Source organism: Panthera tigris, chromosome B2, assembly GCF_018350195.1.
Source record: "Panthera tigris isolate Pti1 chromosome B2, P.tigris_Pti1_mat1.1, whole genome shotgun sequence".
Classification (NCBI taxonomy): domain Eukaryota; kingdom Metazoa; phylum Chordata; class Mammalia; order Carnivora; family Felidae; genus Panthera; species Panthera tigris.
Genome location: NC_056664.1, coordinates 25,447,047 through 25,461,458, shown reverse-complemented (window position 1 = coordinate 25,461,458; position 14,412 = coordinate 25,447,047). Strand labels below are relative to the sequence as shown.

Below are 14,412 nucleotides of genomic sequence, written 5' to 3'. Positions count from 1 at the left end.
AAATTTTTTTTAATGTTGATTTATTTTTGAGGGGGGGAGGGGTAGAGAGAGAGAGGGGGACAGAATCTGAAGCAGGCTCCAGGTTCTGAGCTGTGAGCACAGAGCCCGATGTGGGGCTCCAACTTGTGAACCATGCATGAGATCATGACCTGAAGTTAGATGCTTAACTGACTGAGCCACCCAGGCACCCCATTTACAAAGTTCTTTGAATGTGTTGTTTAATGCTTGGTATTAAATTTGGAAAATTTTTGGCCAGTAATTTTTCGTATATTTCTCCTATCCCATTGTCTCTGGTATTTCAATAGCATAAATATTTGACATTGTCATCATGTTACATACATCTCTTGTACTCTCTTTTTAAAATTAAAAAAAAAATTATGTTTATTCATTTCCTGAGAGAGAGAGAGACAGAATGTGAGCAGGGGAGGGGCAGAGAGAGAGGGAGACACAATCTGAAGCAAGCTCTAGGCTCTGAGCTGTCAGCACAGAGCCCGACGTGGGGCTTGAACTCATGAACTGCAAGGTCATGACCTAAGCCTAAATCGGACACTTAACTGACTGAATCACCCAGGTGCCCCCTCCCCCTGCCTTTTTTTTTTTTTTTTTAAAATTCTATTTCTATCTATTTTTCCTTCTATTCTTTACTCTGGATATTTTTTACTGCATTATCTTCCACTTCCCTTAATCCTTTGCTCTTATCTAATATCAAACCCATCGTTTGATTTCTTCAAGTATATTTTTTAGGTTCTAGAATCTCCATTTGGCTTTCTTTAAATAGCTTTCAGATTTTTCGTAAGATTCTTCATCTTTTCATCAATTCTGTTTAAAACATTCATCATCGTTTTTTTAAGTTTTTAAATTTATTTTGAAAGAGAGAGAGCAGAGGAAAGGCAGAAATAGAGAGAGAGAGAGGGGCGCCTGGGTGGCTCAGTCGGTTAAACGTCTGACTGCAGCTCAGGTCACGATCTCGTGGTCTGTGAGTTCGAGCCCCGCGTCGGGCTCTGGGCTGATGGCTCAGAGCCTGGAGCCTGCTTCGGATTCTGTGTCTCCCTCTCTCTCTGCCCCTCCCCCATTCATGCTCTGTCTCAAAAAAAAAATAAAAAAACGTTAAAAAAAATTAAAAAGAGAGAGAGAGAGAGAGAGAGAGAGAGAGAATTCCAAGTAGGCTCTGCATGGTCAGCATAGAGCCCTAAGTGGGACTTGATACCCATGAACCACAAAATCATGACCTGAGTCAAAAGCAAGAGCCAGACACTTAACCGGCTGAGCCACTCAGGCACCCCTCAGAATTATTTTAAGTCTCTGATTATTCAATATCTGAATCATCAATGATGTCATTTCTCTTGTGTTTTTTCCTGTTTTTTTGATAATTTCTATTACTTTTAAAGCATGTTTCATAAAATTTTATTAGATGCCAGATATTATGAAAGAGTGTAGAGGTACAGAATAGTGTTGTTTACCTTCAAAAAGTGCTGTTTCCTCTGTCAAGCACATAGTTTACCAGCAGATTCCTGTGGTCCAGTTTAGGTGGGTTAAAGCTGTGCTTTATTAGGGCTGGGTTATTATTTTTTTTAAGTTTGTTTATTTTGAGAGAGAGAGAGAGAGAGAGAGAGAGAGAGAGAAAGAGAAAGAAATCCCAAGCAGGGTCCGCGCTGACAGCAATGTGAGGCTCAGTCTCACAAACTTAGAGATCATGACCTGAGCCAAAATCAGGAGTTGGATGCTTAACCAACTGAGCCATCCAGGAGCCCCTAAGCTGGGTTATTTCAATTTTGACCTGATTCTTGGGTCATGTTCTCACTTCAAGGGCATTGCTATAGACTGAGTTGTATGTTCCCCACCCCAAATTCATGTATTAAAGGCTTAACCCCCAATCTGATGGTATTTAGAGGTGGAGCTTTTGGGAAGTAATGAGGTTTAGATAGATCATGAGGATGGAATCTTCATGGGATGTGTTCCCTTATAAGAAGAGACACCATAGAGCTTGCTTTCTCTCCACATGTGCACAAAGAAGAGATCATGCAAGCACGCAGCCAAGATGATGCCCACAAACAAGGCAGGATGCCTCACCTACCTGGTCTAGTTATAGCAATCTGAGCAGGCTAAGGCAAGCATAGCCTGACTCCTAGGGACTGTCCCTTCTGGGAGATATACCTAGGGTATTTTCTGAGGCCCAGTTTGGCAGAACTTGAACTCTAACCTCCACCTCCTTAATAGTTTTAAGTTGCTGAAAATCCTGCTCAGCTTTTTTGCCTCTGGTCTGCTCTTGCCTGCTGGGTTTCTTGGATTCTGTTCCTACATATGCATGGTTTAGTCATCAGCCAATCACTGGAGTGTAACATCTTTGGATAATTTTGGGGTCACTTTTTTTATAGTTCCCTCCTTTCTGAGACTTTGCTCTTCAAGTTCCAAACTCTGATGTCCTCAGCGAGACTGCTACTTTCTGCTTAGGTTCTATTATCCTTTGCACAAAATTAGAAATACCCTCAGTGAAAAAGGAAGGAAATTAACTCTCTAATACCTTAAGTCATTTTATATATTTTGCCCATTTTCCATTATTGTTTTCAATGGAAGGGTTCATTCTGGATGTTCTGTAAAAACCAGAATACAAAGTTCTGTACTCATATTTTGTGATTCAACCTAAATGTGACTTCCTTTGTGAAGTTTTTCCTGATTCTTTTGCTCTAGAGTAGAATTACACTCAAGTGGAACTTTCTCTGGTTGCCATAGAACCTGGCACATACCTCTATCATTACCCTTACTAGATAATGTTCCCATTTTTATGTAACAGTTGTCTCTCTAAGGGACTACCCTATTAAGTTCATTACCTTTTTCTGAAAAATTCTTTAAAGACCTAACTATACTCAGTCTCTCATTTTTCTCTTCATCTCCTCCAACTTTTCCTTGAATCTACTCCAAACTTGCTTTTGCTCTCACACCATACCACTAAAACTTACATTATCGTGCCCATTGACAATTTCCATGTTTTCGAATCCAATGGTGAACACATCTTACTTGACTTATTAGCCACAACTAATGTGACTTAGCCACAAGTAACTAACTAATGTGACTCAGGCCACATCTTACTTGACTTATTAGCAGCAATTGGAACAACTGATCACTCTCTTAAGGATCCCCCCCGACCTGGTTTCCCTCTACTTTCTTAGTGGCTCCTCTTCATCTCATCAACATCTAAAAATTGTAGGACCTCAGGGCTCATTCCTCAGATCTCTTCTCTTTTCTATCAACATTCCCTCCCTTGAAGATCTTGCCTTAGTTCTAGATACCATCCATGTGTTGATAACATTCTAATTTATATTTCCCATCTGTACTTCTTCCCTGAACTCCATACTCATATATCCACCTGCCTACTTGACATCTCACCTGGATGTTTAATAGACCATCTCAAATTTTAACATGTTTAGAGCTCCTCATATTTCCACAAATGTGCTTTGACACTACTCTTTCCCTTCTCCATCAGCAACTCTGTCCTTCCAATTACACTGAGAACAGAAAACTTCTGGTTTCTTCATTTCTTACATCCAGTTTCTGATCTACAAGCTAATCATCACTTCCACCTTCATATTTTACCCAGAATCTGACAATTCCTTGATATCCCCATTGCTGTCACTCTCATTGAAGCCATCCTTATCTTGTCAACATTACTGTAATAACCTCCAAACTTGTCTTCCTACTTTGTTCTTGTTCCTTTTAGTGTATTTTCAACTCAGCATCCAAAATGATCCCAATATAAGATAATTTAGAACATGCTTCTCTTCTGCACAAAATCTTTCAATGACTCCCTAATTCGGAGTAAGAGGCAAACTTCTCTAAATCACCTACAAAGCCTCACATGATCTCCCTGCTCCCGTCTAACTTTTCTGACCTCATCCTCTATTACTACTTTCTTGCTCCTTCCACAGGCACCTCCTTGCCGTGCCCCCATCTCTGAGCCTTTGTCCTTGCTTTTCCCCAAAATACCTCATTGCTTCCTCTCCCCAAAATATCCTCATGGCTTCATCCCTCACTTCCTTTAGTTATTCACTCAAATATTACCTTTACAACCAGCCATCCATCTAATACTGTGATACACTCCCCATACATACATGCACATCTCCTATCTAACATCGGTGCTTTTTTCTCTTAGCACTTACCACCCACTAACATACTACATAGTTTCCTCATTCATTCATTCATCTTCCTCACTAGCATGTAAGCTCCACACGGGTAGGCATTTTTGATTTCTTCACAACTGAGTCTTTAGTGTCTGGAACAGGTGCTGTGCAAGTATTTATTGAATGAATGAGTGCCTTTTTGTATCACTTGTATCTACCATCAGATATTTTTGTAGCTGGTACCTGCTTACCATACATTAGTCAGAAATGTTTGTGAATGAACAGGTACCCCGTATATATACATATTTTTAAAATAAAGAAAATTTTTTAACAGTTTTAGTTTCAAAGCAAAATTGAGTGGAAAGAGAATACTCTCACATATCCTACCTGCCTCCCAACCCCAAACACACAGCCTTTCCCACTATGAACATCCTGCACCAGTGCGGTACATTTGTTACAATCAATCAACCAACACTGACACATTATCAAGCAAAGTCCCATTCACATCTGGTCTCACTCTTTGTGTTGCACATTTGTGGGTTTTGACAATGTATAATGTATTCATCATTACAACATTATACAGAATAGTTTCCCTGCCCTAAAAATCCTCTGTGCTCCACCTCCCTACAAATCTGACAACCACTGATTTTTTTTCCCACTGACTCCATACTTTTGCCATCTCCAGAATGTCATATAGTTGGAATCAGATGTAGCTTTTTCAGATTGGCTTTCACTTAGAAATAAATAATCATTTAAGGTTCTTCCATTCCTTTTCATGGCTTGACGGTTTTTTTTTTTGTTTGTTTGTTTTTTTTTTTTTTTTTTTTTTTTTTTAGTGCTGAGTAACATTCCATTGTATAGATGGACCAGTGTTTTTGTACATTCACATACCAAGAAGAACATCTTGGTTGCCTTCAAGTTTTGGCAATTAGGAATAAATGTGCTATAAACATTCATGTCAGATTTTTGTGTAAATATAAGCATTCAACTTTTTTTAGGTAAATACTAAGGTATGGGGTTTCTGGATCATATAATAGGATTATTTTCAGTTTTCTAATGCCCAACTTTCTTCCTAAGTGGCTCTACCAATTTGTGCTCACAGCAACAATGAATGAGGATTCCTGTTGCACCACATCCTCATCCACATGTATTCTCAGTGTTTTAGATTTTAGCCATTCCAATAGGTATGCAGTGGTATTTCATTGTTGTTTTAAATTTGCAATTCCCTAATGACCTACAATGTTGAGGACCTTTTCATGTGCTTATTTGCCATCTGTATGGTGAGGTGTCTGTTCAGATCTTTTGCCCATTTTCTAATGGGGTTACTCCTTTTATTGTTGAGTTTTTAGGATATTTTGGATAACAATCCTTTATCAGATGTTCTTTGCAAATACTTTCTCCCAACCTGTGACTTCCCGTTCTCTTGAAGAATGCATTTGACCCTTGAATGCAGAGGTTAGGGGCACCCCTAACCCCACAGTTGAAAATCCACATATAACTTTTAACTCCCCCCAAAACTTTACTAACAACCTACTGCTGACTAGACGCTTTACTAACAGTCTATTTAACATATATTTTACGTGTTATATATTGTATTCTTACAATAATCTAGGTAAATGTAAATGTTCAAAATATGAGGAAAATATTTACAGTACTCTATTGTATTTATTGGGGGAAAAAAATCCACCTATAAGCGGTACCCCCATAGTTCAAACTCCTGTTCTTCAACGGTCAACTGTGTATCTTTTTACAACATGTAATCATAGCTATGAATAATTGCTTTCTAATATAGCACTATAGCACTTCCCATTTTGCGTGATCACCATTCTAAAAGGCTGCCAGATAAGTATCACATTTCTTCCACCACAGAGAGGATTTTATTATCCTCACTTCACGTGTGAAGGGAGATAAGAGAATGGTAATTTGCCTAAGGCTGTAGCGCCGATAACCCGCAGAGCTCAGAGTGGGAGTTGGAAGGAGCGGTGTAGCGCTTACCCCTAGGCCAAGGTGCCCCTCCCCGACCGCGGAGGTTTCTATGACTAGGTAACATTTCCTCTTTTGGCTTCCCACCGACTTTAAAAGCCAAGATTCTCAGGGTGACAACTCCGGGATTTTAAATCTGGGGGCAAGGCCAGTTGGCTGCGGGGCGGGCGCTCTCCTCCTACACGGCTTTGGAGCCCGCGGAGGCGGAGCGAGCAGTCCACGCCCTCTCGCCGGTCCCAGCGCACTTAAGTGACACGCAGAGGGCGCGGACACCGGACCTAGCCTGCAGGAGCACGGCGGTCCTGCCGGGCCTACATCTCCAGGTGCGCGAGCCCGCTGTCCCGCTGGGGCGAGGGAGCCGGGGCCGCGCGGCAAGACGCGCACTGACCAGCGGGACCCACGGCGCCGGGCGCGGCGAGCCACTCCGCGACCCGGCCTCCCCGAGTGTGACGGGCTTTGTCCCCGGTGACCACCTTTGTCAGGCTCGGGCGTCGGCTCCCTGCTCGCCCCGGCTAGACTGTCGCGACGTCGGAGTAATTCCGGAGTCTTCCACCGCCGCTTCTTCCCTTACCCAGGCCTCGGGAAATTTGCCGCGGAAACGAAAGTAAATTAAGTCTGGGTGCGTCTGCGCGGAAGGAGCGGCTGCCACATCCAGGTTCTTTGGGGAGAGAGGCTTGCAGGCGGGGGCGGGGCTTCCTGATTAGGCCGGCGGGCGGCGGGCGGGGTCGGCGTGCACAGGAAGTCGAACTGTGAGTGGGCCTGTCGGGTGGTGGGCGGAGCTCGCGGCTGTCGAGGAAGTAGAGCTGTTTGCAAGCCTTCCGTATTCCCTGAAATTGGGTGGTGGGCAGGGCCCGCGGAATTTTCTGGGGTCCTGTGCAGAATTGTCAAAGGCTCTGGACCTTTTTCATCAGATGTACTCGGTACAAGGGCGGAAACCTGCCCTCGGGCCAGGATGACGGTGTGGCGTTGCGTTGTTGCTATCATTTTGTAGCGTTGATGGGTTTTTATTGCAGTATCCTTAAGGTACAGTGGTGCATGCTCTGGTCACTATAGGATTACGTAGCTGTTCCAGGGTGGGACTGCTTACCAACCCTTTTACTCTTGCCCTTGGGGCTGCGCTGGTTGCAGAGATCATCAAAAGCATTTCCGAATAATCTTAGACGTGAGCTGGTAAATGGAAAAGAAGGGCCAACTGCCATAGCGACAAAAGGGACGAATATCATAACCTTAGGAGACCTCTTAGGTAGTCATGGCAAGTTTGCTTTTACGAAGTACTGCAGAATCTCTTCAGGATTTTGAAGAGGTTAAGCTACAACCTCCTTTCCTAAGCATTTGACAAAACCTCAGGGATTGGAGGAAGAGCAGTTATTTCTTTATTTCTTGCTGATCTTTGGCTCTTCCTTGTCCAGAGCTCCAGTTTATCTTGGGCAAAGCCTGAGGCTGTTACATTCAACCACTCTTCTGAAGTCCTTTGGTAAATAGATAGGTGACAGAGTAAGGAGGAAATTGTGATCAAGTAAAAATGTAGAGGGGCGCCTGGGTGGCTCAGTGGGTTAAGCATCCGACTTCTGCTCAGATCATGATCTCACAGTATGTGGGTGTGAGTCCCGCATTGGGTTCTGTGTTGACAGCTCAGAGCCTTGGAGCCTTCTTCAGATTCTGTGTCTCCCTCTCTCTCTACCCCTCCCCCGCTTGTGCTTTCTCTCTCTCTCTCTCAATCTCTCTCTCAAAAATAAGTAATAAACATTAAAAAAAGTTTTTTTAAAAAAAGTGAAAAATGGGGGAGCCTGGGTGGCGCAGTGGGTTAAGCATCCAACTCTTCATTTCGGCTCAGGTCATGATCTAAGAGTTGGTGAGATCCAGATCAAGCTCCTCTTGCCTTCCGCTATCCGACTCTGCAGTGACAGTGTGGAGCCTGCTTGGGATTTTCTCTGTCCCTCTCTTTCTGCCTCTCTTTCTGCTCCTGCTCTCCCTCTCTGAAAATAAATTAAAAAAAATTTTTTTTTAATGTTGAAAACCGCAGCTCTTCTAAACACAAAAAGTGAAGACCAGGTTTATTTAAAATTTAGGATGTGTCATTATTATTGCTAATAAAACAGCAATAGTGATTAACTTTAATTTTCATTTTCCTCTGTCTGTACTATATTGAGCACCAGAGATATGTTACACTTTTAAGAATGTGAATATTAATGAGGTTAAGAAAAATGCCTTAAATATCAACTTCCAAAATGGCAAACTATTATGTGGTGCTTATTAATCCATAATATATCAATACCACAAATATGATCTGGAATTTGAAAAAATATATGTGGATTCCTGTGCTTTGGTTGGATGTTGTACTCTGGCAAAAATGATTCCATCAGCCTGTAGAGTATTGATTTTGAATCACATATTTTATGTTCTAAAAATTTAATCTGTGTTTTCCCTATTTCTGACTGTAACATACTCATTTAATATAGGTGAACAAGGCTACAATATTAGGTTTTTGCATGGAATTTTAAGAAAGAGTATAGTTTACTATCTAGAGAAGTAGCATGTGTTAGTGAATTGATGGTGGAGGTTTGAATGAAGAAATGAAAGTTCAGTTCCAGGATCTGCCACTTTAGGTGAGTCATTTAACTCCAGATTTTAGTTTGTTTATTTCTAAATTGGAATGATAAGAATAAAACGTACTCATGGGGTCATAATGTGCTAATGTACGTGATAATACTTGGTTAAACACTTTCAGTCTTGTCCTTTGCTTTTCATTTGGTTCTTCCTTACTCAGGGCTTTTGTTTATCTGGGGCAAGACATTAAGCTGTTATAATTATAAGAACATTAGAGAAGTCCGTGTTGGATACTTGAGTAAAATCAGAGTTCTATTAGCAGGGAAGAGGGGGGCAATGATAGGTAGGCAGCTGACATTTTCTGACTCTTTATGTATGGTCATCATTGAAAAATTTTTAAAAAATAGTCTTCTACCACTGAAAGGTAAATATGAGTATTTTTAAGTCTTTTTAAAACTTAAAAAAATTTTTTTAACGTTTTTTATTTATTTCTGAGAGACAGAGAATGAGCGGGGGAAGAAGCAGAAAGAAAGGGAGACACAGAATCTGAAGCAGGCTCCAGGCTCTGAGCTCTGAGCTGTCAGCATACAGCCCGATGCAGGGCTTAAACTCATGAATCCCCAGATCATGACCTGAGCCGAAGTCTGATGCTCAACCAACTGATCCACCAGGCGCCTCTTTTTAAAACTTTTTTTATTAAAGTGTAACATTAAATGTGAAGTGAACATTTCATAACTGAACAGCTCTATGAAGTATCACAAAGTGAACATTACACAGATTAAGAAAAAGAACATTGCCAAGGCACCCTCACGATGAAGCTAAACATCTCTTTCCTAGCTATTGGCTGCCAGAAACTCATTGAGGTGGACGATGAATGCAGACTTCGTACCTTTTATGAGAAGTGAATGGCCACAGAAGTTGCTGCTGAGGCTTTAGGGGAAGATTGGAAGGGTTACATGGTCCAGATCAGTGGTGGCAATGACAAACAAGGCTTCCCCATGAAGCAGGGTGTTTTGACCCATGGCCGTGTCTGCCTGCTGCTGAGTAAGGGGCATTCCTGCTACCGACCACGGAGGACTGGAGAAAGAAAGCACAAATCTGTTCGGGGTTGCATTGTGGATGCCAATCTCAGTGTTCTCAACTTGAACATTGTGAAAAAAGGGGAGAAGGATATTCCTGGACTTACTGATACTACTGTGCCTCATCCCCTGGGGCCCAAGAGAGCTAGCAGAATCCGCAAGCTTTTCAATCTCTCGAAGGAAGATGTCTGCCAGTATGTTGTGAGAAAGCCCCTAAACAAAGAAGGTAAGAAACTTCGAACCAAACACCCAAGGTTCAGTGTCTTGTTACTCCACATGTCCTTCAACACAAACGTCGGCGCATTGCTTTAAGAAAGAGTGCATGAAGAAAAACAAGGAAGAGGCTGCAGAATATGCTAAACTTTTGGCCAAGAGAATGAAGGAGGCCAAAGAAAAACACCAGGAACAGATTGCCAAGAGACCGAGGTTGACTTCTCTGAGAGCTTCTACCTCAAAGCCTGAGTCTAGTCAAAAATGAGATTGTTGTAAGAGGAACAAATAAATAAGATCAAACATCAAACCAAAAAAAAAAAAAAAAAAAAAAGAACATTGCCATGATTCTGAAGTAAGAGGTTCACTGTCTCCTATCTTCTGTCATAGTGATCACTGTCCTGCCTGTTAATATCATGAATTAATTCTGCCTTTGTTTTTGGCATTATTATTTGTTATTTATTTGTATTTCCCCCAGTTTTAGTGAGGGACAAAATTGAGTACAGAATATGAGTATTTTCATATAAATATATATAGATTTATTTTGCTTTAGGAGAAATTTTAGAAATTTGTGAAATTCCTTGAAATTTTCAGTTAATCTCAGTGGACAAAATTTGCTTTCCTGAGTCCGTGAATTAACATCTGTTTATGAAAAAAACAGTAAGAAATTCCATTAAAATGGACATAATTACATTATTAGTTGAAATTAGTTATCATCAGGTGATGTAAGAGGGCAGTGTGCTTTCATTAGTTACTCTGTAGCATGGCCTTATAATGTGGTTTTCTACCTGCCTCCATTCAGTGTTTTTGTGACTCTTGGGTATCTAAACTACTCACAAGACCTTTCTAAGATATTCAGTGCTTATAAAGTTGAATTGTTCCATGGAAAAAAAGGAGGAAAAAAACCCAACAACAGTGAAAACAAAAGAAATGCCTGGAAACCATGCAAGAGGTGCACAGGATTAAGTAAGACCAGACCAAACCAACAAACTGCAAGACTGGAAGGAGAACTGACTTGGGTCTGGAGCCGGCCTCACAAAGGGCGGTGGAATCACCTGGAGGCCTCCTTCCCCTAAGATTCATCATGCTTGCAGGAGGCACTGCAAATCCTAGTTGGTTCTGGCAAATTTGAGGAGACAAGATCTTGGCTGAAGGAGAGAGAGCTAGTAGAACTCAAAAGAAGTTGAAATCTTATACCCAAATGGCATATTTCAGGGTTAATAATTCCTTCCTGTTTCTTTACTCTGTGAGCCTTTTTTAAAAAAAAATTTTTATTAAAAAAATTTTTTTTAACATTTATTTTTCAGAGACAGAGCGAGACAGAGCACAAAGTAGGGGAGGGGTGCAGGGTGGGGGGGGGGCAGGCAGGGGCACACAGAATCCAAAGCAGGCTCCAGGCTTTGAGCTGTCAGTACAGAGCCCGATATGGGGCTTGAACTCACCATAAGATCATGACCTGAGCCGAAGTCAGATGCTCAAATGACTGAGCCACCCAGGCACCCTGAGCCTTTTTTTTTTTTTAAGGTTATTAAATATTCATATACATTATTTTTGAAAACTGCTAGATATATTTCAGAGTATGGATGTGCCATAATTTATTCTGTCTTCTGTGTGTGTAAATTGTTTTGTATGCTTTTGACATTCTATGTAATGTTGCCAGGAACATCCTTGTAAATAATCTATCTCAGCAGCTCTGATTTAATTAAAGAAATACTGAGTGAAGGAATTATTCTCTTTAAGAAATACATTTTATTGGGGGCGCCTGGGTGGCTCAGTTGGTTGAGTGTCTGACTTCTGCTCAGCCCATGATTTTACAGCCCATGAGTTCGAGCCCCACGTCGGGTTCTGTGCTGACAGCTCAGAGTCTGGAGCTTGCTTTGGATATGTGTGTGTGTCTCTCTTTCTTCCCCTCCCCTGCTCACACCCTCTGTCTCTCTCAAAAATAAATAAACACTAAAAAATTAAAAGAAATACATGTTGTTATAAATGTATTTCATGTTTATTGAAGGAAATTTGGAAAATGTAAGTGTACAGAAGAAAGTAAAAATCACCCTTCTATCCAGATATAATCCTTGCTAACATGTTGATGTCTTTTGTTGTCTTTTTTTTCTGTATGTGTATCTATATATCTATACATCTACCTGTATGTATAGATTTTTTATTTTTACCTGTAATTTTGAATGATTATATAATAGTCCATCTTATGAATGTCCTGTAATTCATTTAACTGTATCTTTTATTTTTGGACAATTAAATAGTTCTTTTTAAAAAATAATCATCCATTTAATGATCAACTGCCATATGCTAGGTTTTGTCCTAGACATTGCAGACGGTGTGCAAGGTAGTTTCCTGCCTTCTGTGAAATTAATTAGAAATAATTCTCAAATTAGAGCTGTCTTAACTGTTTCAAGGGAGAAGTAAAAGGTGCTGTGAAAATGTCTAATGGGAAGACCTAGGATGGCTTCCTTGAGGAAATGACATTTCATTGAGACCTGAAGGATGAATAGGATGAGCCAGGAGAAGAATACGCCCTAAGAGGGTTATAGGGGAGAGTAGAACAAATTACTCTGTCTCCTCCCACTCTACCATTCTTAAAGGGATGGGTCAGTAGAACACTGCTGAGCAGAGGATCTCAGCTGCACCCTGGCATTCTCAAAACCCACTGAAACGGGTTAAATATGGATAAATGTGGGTGGCTGGGCCAATCATAGCCAAAATCATAAAGTAGGAAATGTGTTTTCCTTTCAGAAATGAGGAAATTGAGGCTTATGTAAGTTACCCAAGTCACGGGACTAACAAATTTTAGAGCTAGAGTTCATACTCACAAGAGAAAGGTCTGTGCTCTTTCCACAGCATTTATGGCTCTGCTACCTCTCCTTCTATGCCTGCCCCAGCTCCATCACCACCCTCTACCCCTGGTCTTCATGCCCTTTATTTAGGTAGCCTCCCCCACTCCCTGTCTACCTGATAGATGTGCATCTTTCCAGAGGGTGCTTCCTCTTGTTTGGGGATGTCTTATGTTATAGAAATAGTGTTGTCTACTGTGCTGCTATGTGAGCTTTCTGGGGGTGGCATGGTCTACCCACAGCCTTTGTACAAGGTGTAGATGGTAACCTGAAGCAGATGACCACAGGCCACTATACAAGACCACTATCAGCCTAGGCATTTTCAGAAACACCTGAGGTAATTTTTTTTTTAAATTCTCTGCCTCACAATATTCTATTATGAAAAATTTCAAAGTGTAAAGTTAAAAAGATTTTACACCCACAGCTAACATAATATTCAATGGTGAAAAGCTGAAAGCTTTTTGTCTAAAATCAGGAATAGGACAAGGATGCCCAAACTTGCCACTTTTATTCAACATGATATTGGAAGCACTAGCCACAGCAATTAGGCAAGAAAAAGAAATAAAAGCATCCAAATTGGAAAGGAAAAAGCAAAGCTGTCACTATTTACAGAAGACATGATATTATCTATGGGAAACCATGAGGATTCCATAAAAAAACTTAGAAGTAATAAATGAATTCAGTAATGTTATAGGATACAAAATCAATATAAAAAAATCTGTTGCATTTATAGACACTAATAATGAACTATCAAAGAGTAATTAAGAAAACAGTTCTGTTTTTCTTTTTTTTTTTTTTTAATTTTTTTTAACGTTTATTTATTTTTGAGACAGAGAGAGACAGAGCATGAACGGGGGAGGGGCAGAGAGAGAGGGAGACACAGAATCGGAAGCAGGCTCCAGGCTCTGAGCCATCAGCCCAGAGCCCGACGCGGGGCTCGAACTCACGGACCGTGAGATCGTGACCTGAGCCGAAGTCGGACGCTCAACCGACTGAGCCACCCAGGTGCCCCAACAGTTCTGTTTTTCAATTGCATCAAAAAGAAAAAAAAGTGCCTAGGGGGGTCACCTGGGTGGCTCAGTTAAGTGTTCCACTTCCACTCAGGTTATGATCTCACGGTTTGTGAGTTCGAGATCCACATCAAGTTCTGTGTTGACAGCTTAAAGCCTGGAGCCTGCTTCAGATTCTGTGTCTCCCTCTCTCTCTGCCCCACCCCTACTTGTGCTCTGTTTCTCAAAAATGAATAGATGTTAAAAAAAAATTAAAGAAAAAATGCCTAGGAATAAATTTAACTGAGGAGCTGAAAAATCTGTGTACTGAAAACTATAAGATATTTTGGAAAGAAAATGAAGAAGATATAAGTGGAGAGATGTTCCATGCTCATTGGAAGAACTAATAACGTTAAAATGTCTGTACTACCCAAAGTAATGTACAGATTTAATTCAATCTCTATTAAAATTCCAATGTTAGTTTTCACAGAAATAGAACAGGCAACCCTAAAATGTATATTGACCCACAAAAGACCCTGAATCAGCAAAGCAATCTCCAGAAAAAATAAAGCTGGAGGCATCGTGCTTCTGATTTCAGACTCTATTACAAAGCCATAGTAATTAAAATAGTGTGGCATTGGCA

General features: G+C 40.9%; 1 protein-coding gene and 1 pseudogene across 5 annotated transcripts in view; both read left to right on the top strand.

Moving 5' to 3' along the window:
• The window catches only part of RIPK1 (receptor interacting serine/threonine kinase 1), a 73,176-nt gene that overhangs the window by 24,793 nt on the left and 33,971 nt on the right, over window positions 1–14,412 (top strand). Inside the window, exon 1 of one of the 5 annotated variants that reach the window (XM_007073154.3) lies at window positions 5,855–6,421. The exons of 1 other annotated variant lie outside the window; for it this stretch is intronic. The gene's annotated coding sequence lies outside the window, so the exon portion shown is untranslated. Of the gene's footprint in view, window positions 1–5,854; window positions 6,762–14,412 lie in introns of those variants that run through there. 3 more of the 5 variants (XM_042985858.1, XM_042985857.1, XM_042985856.1) reach the window with 3 other exon arrangements.
• Window positions 9,283–10,137, top strand: LOC102964171 (annotated as a pseudogene).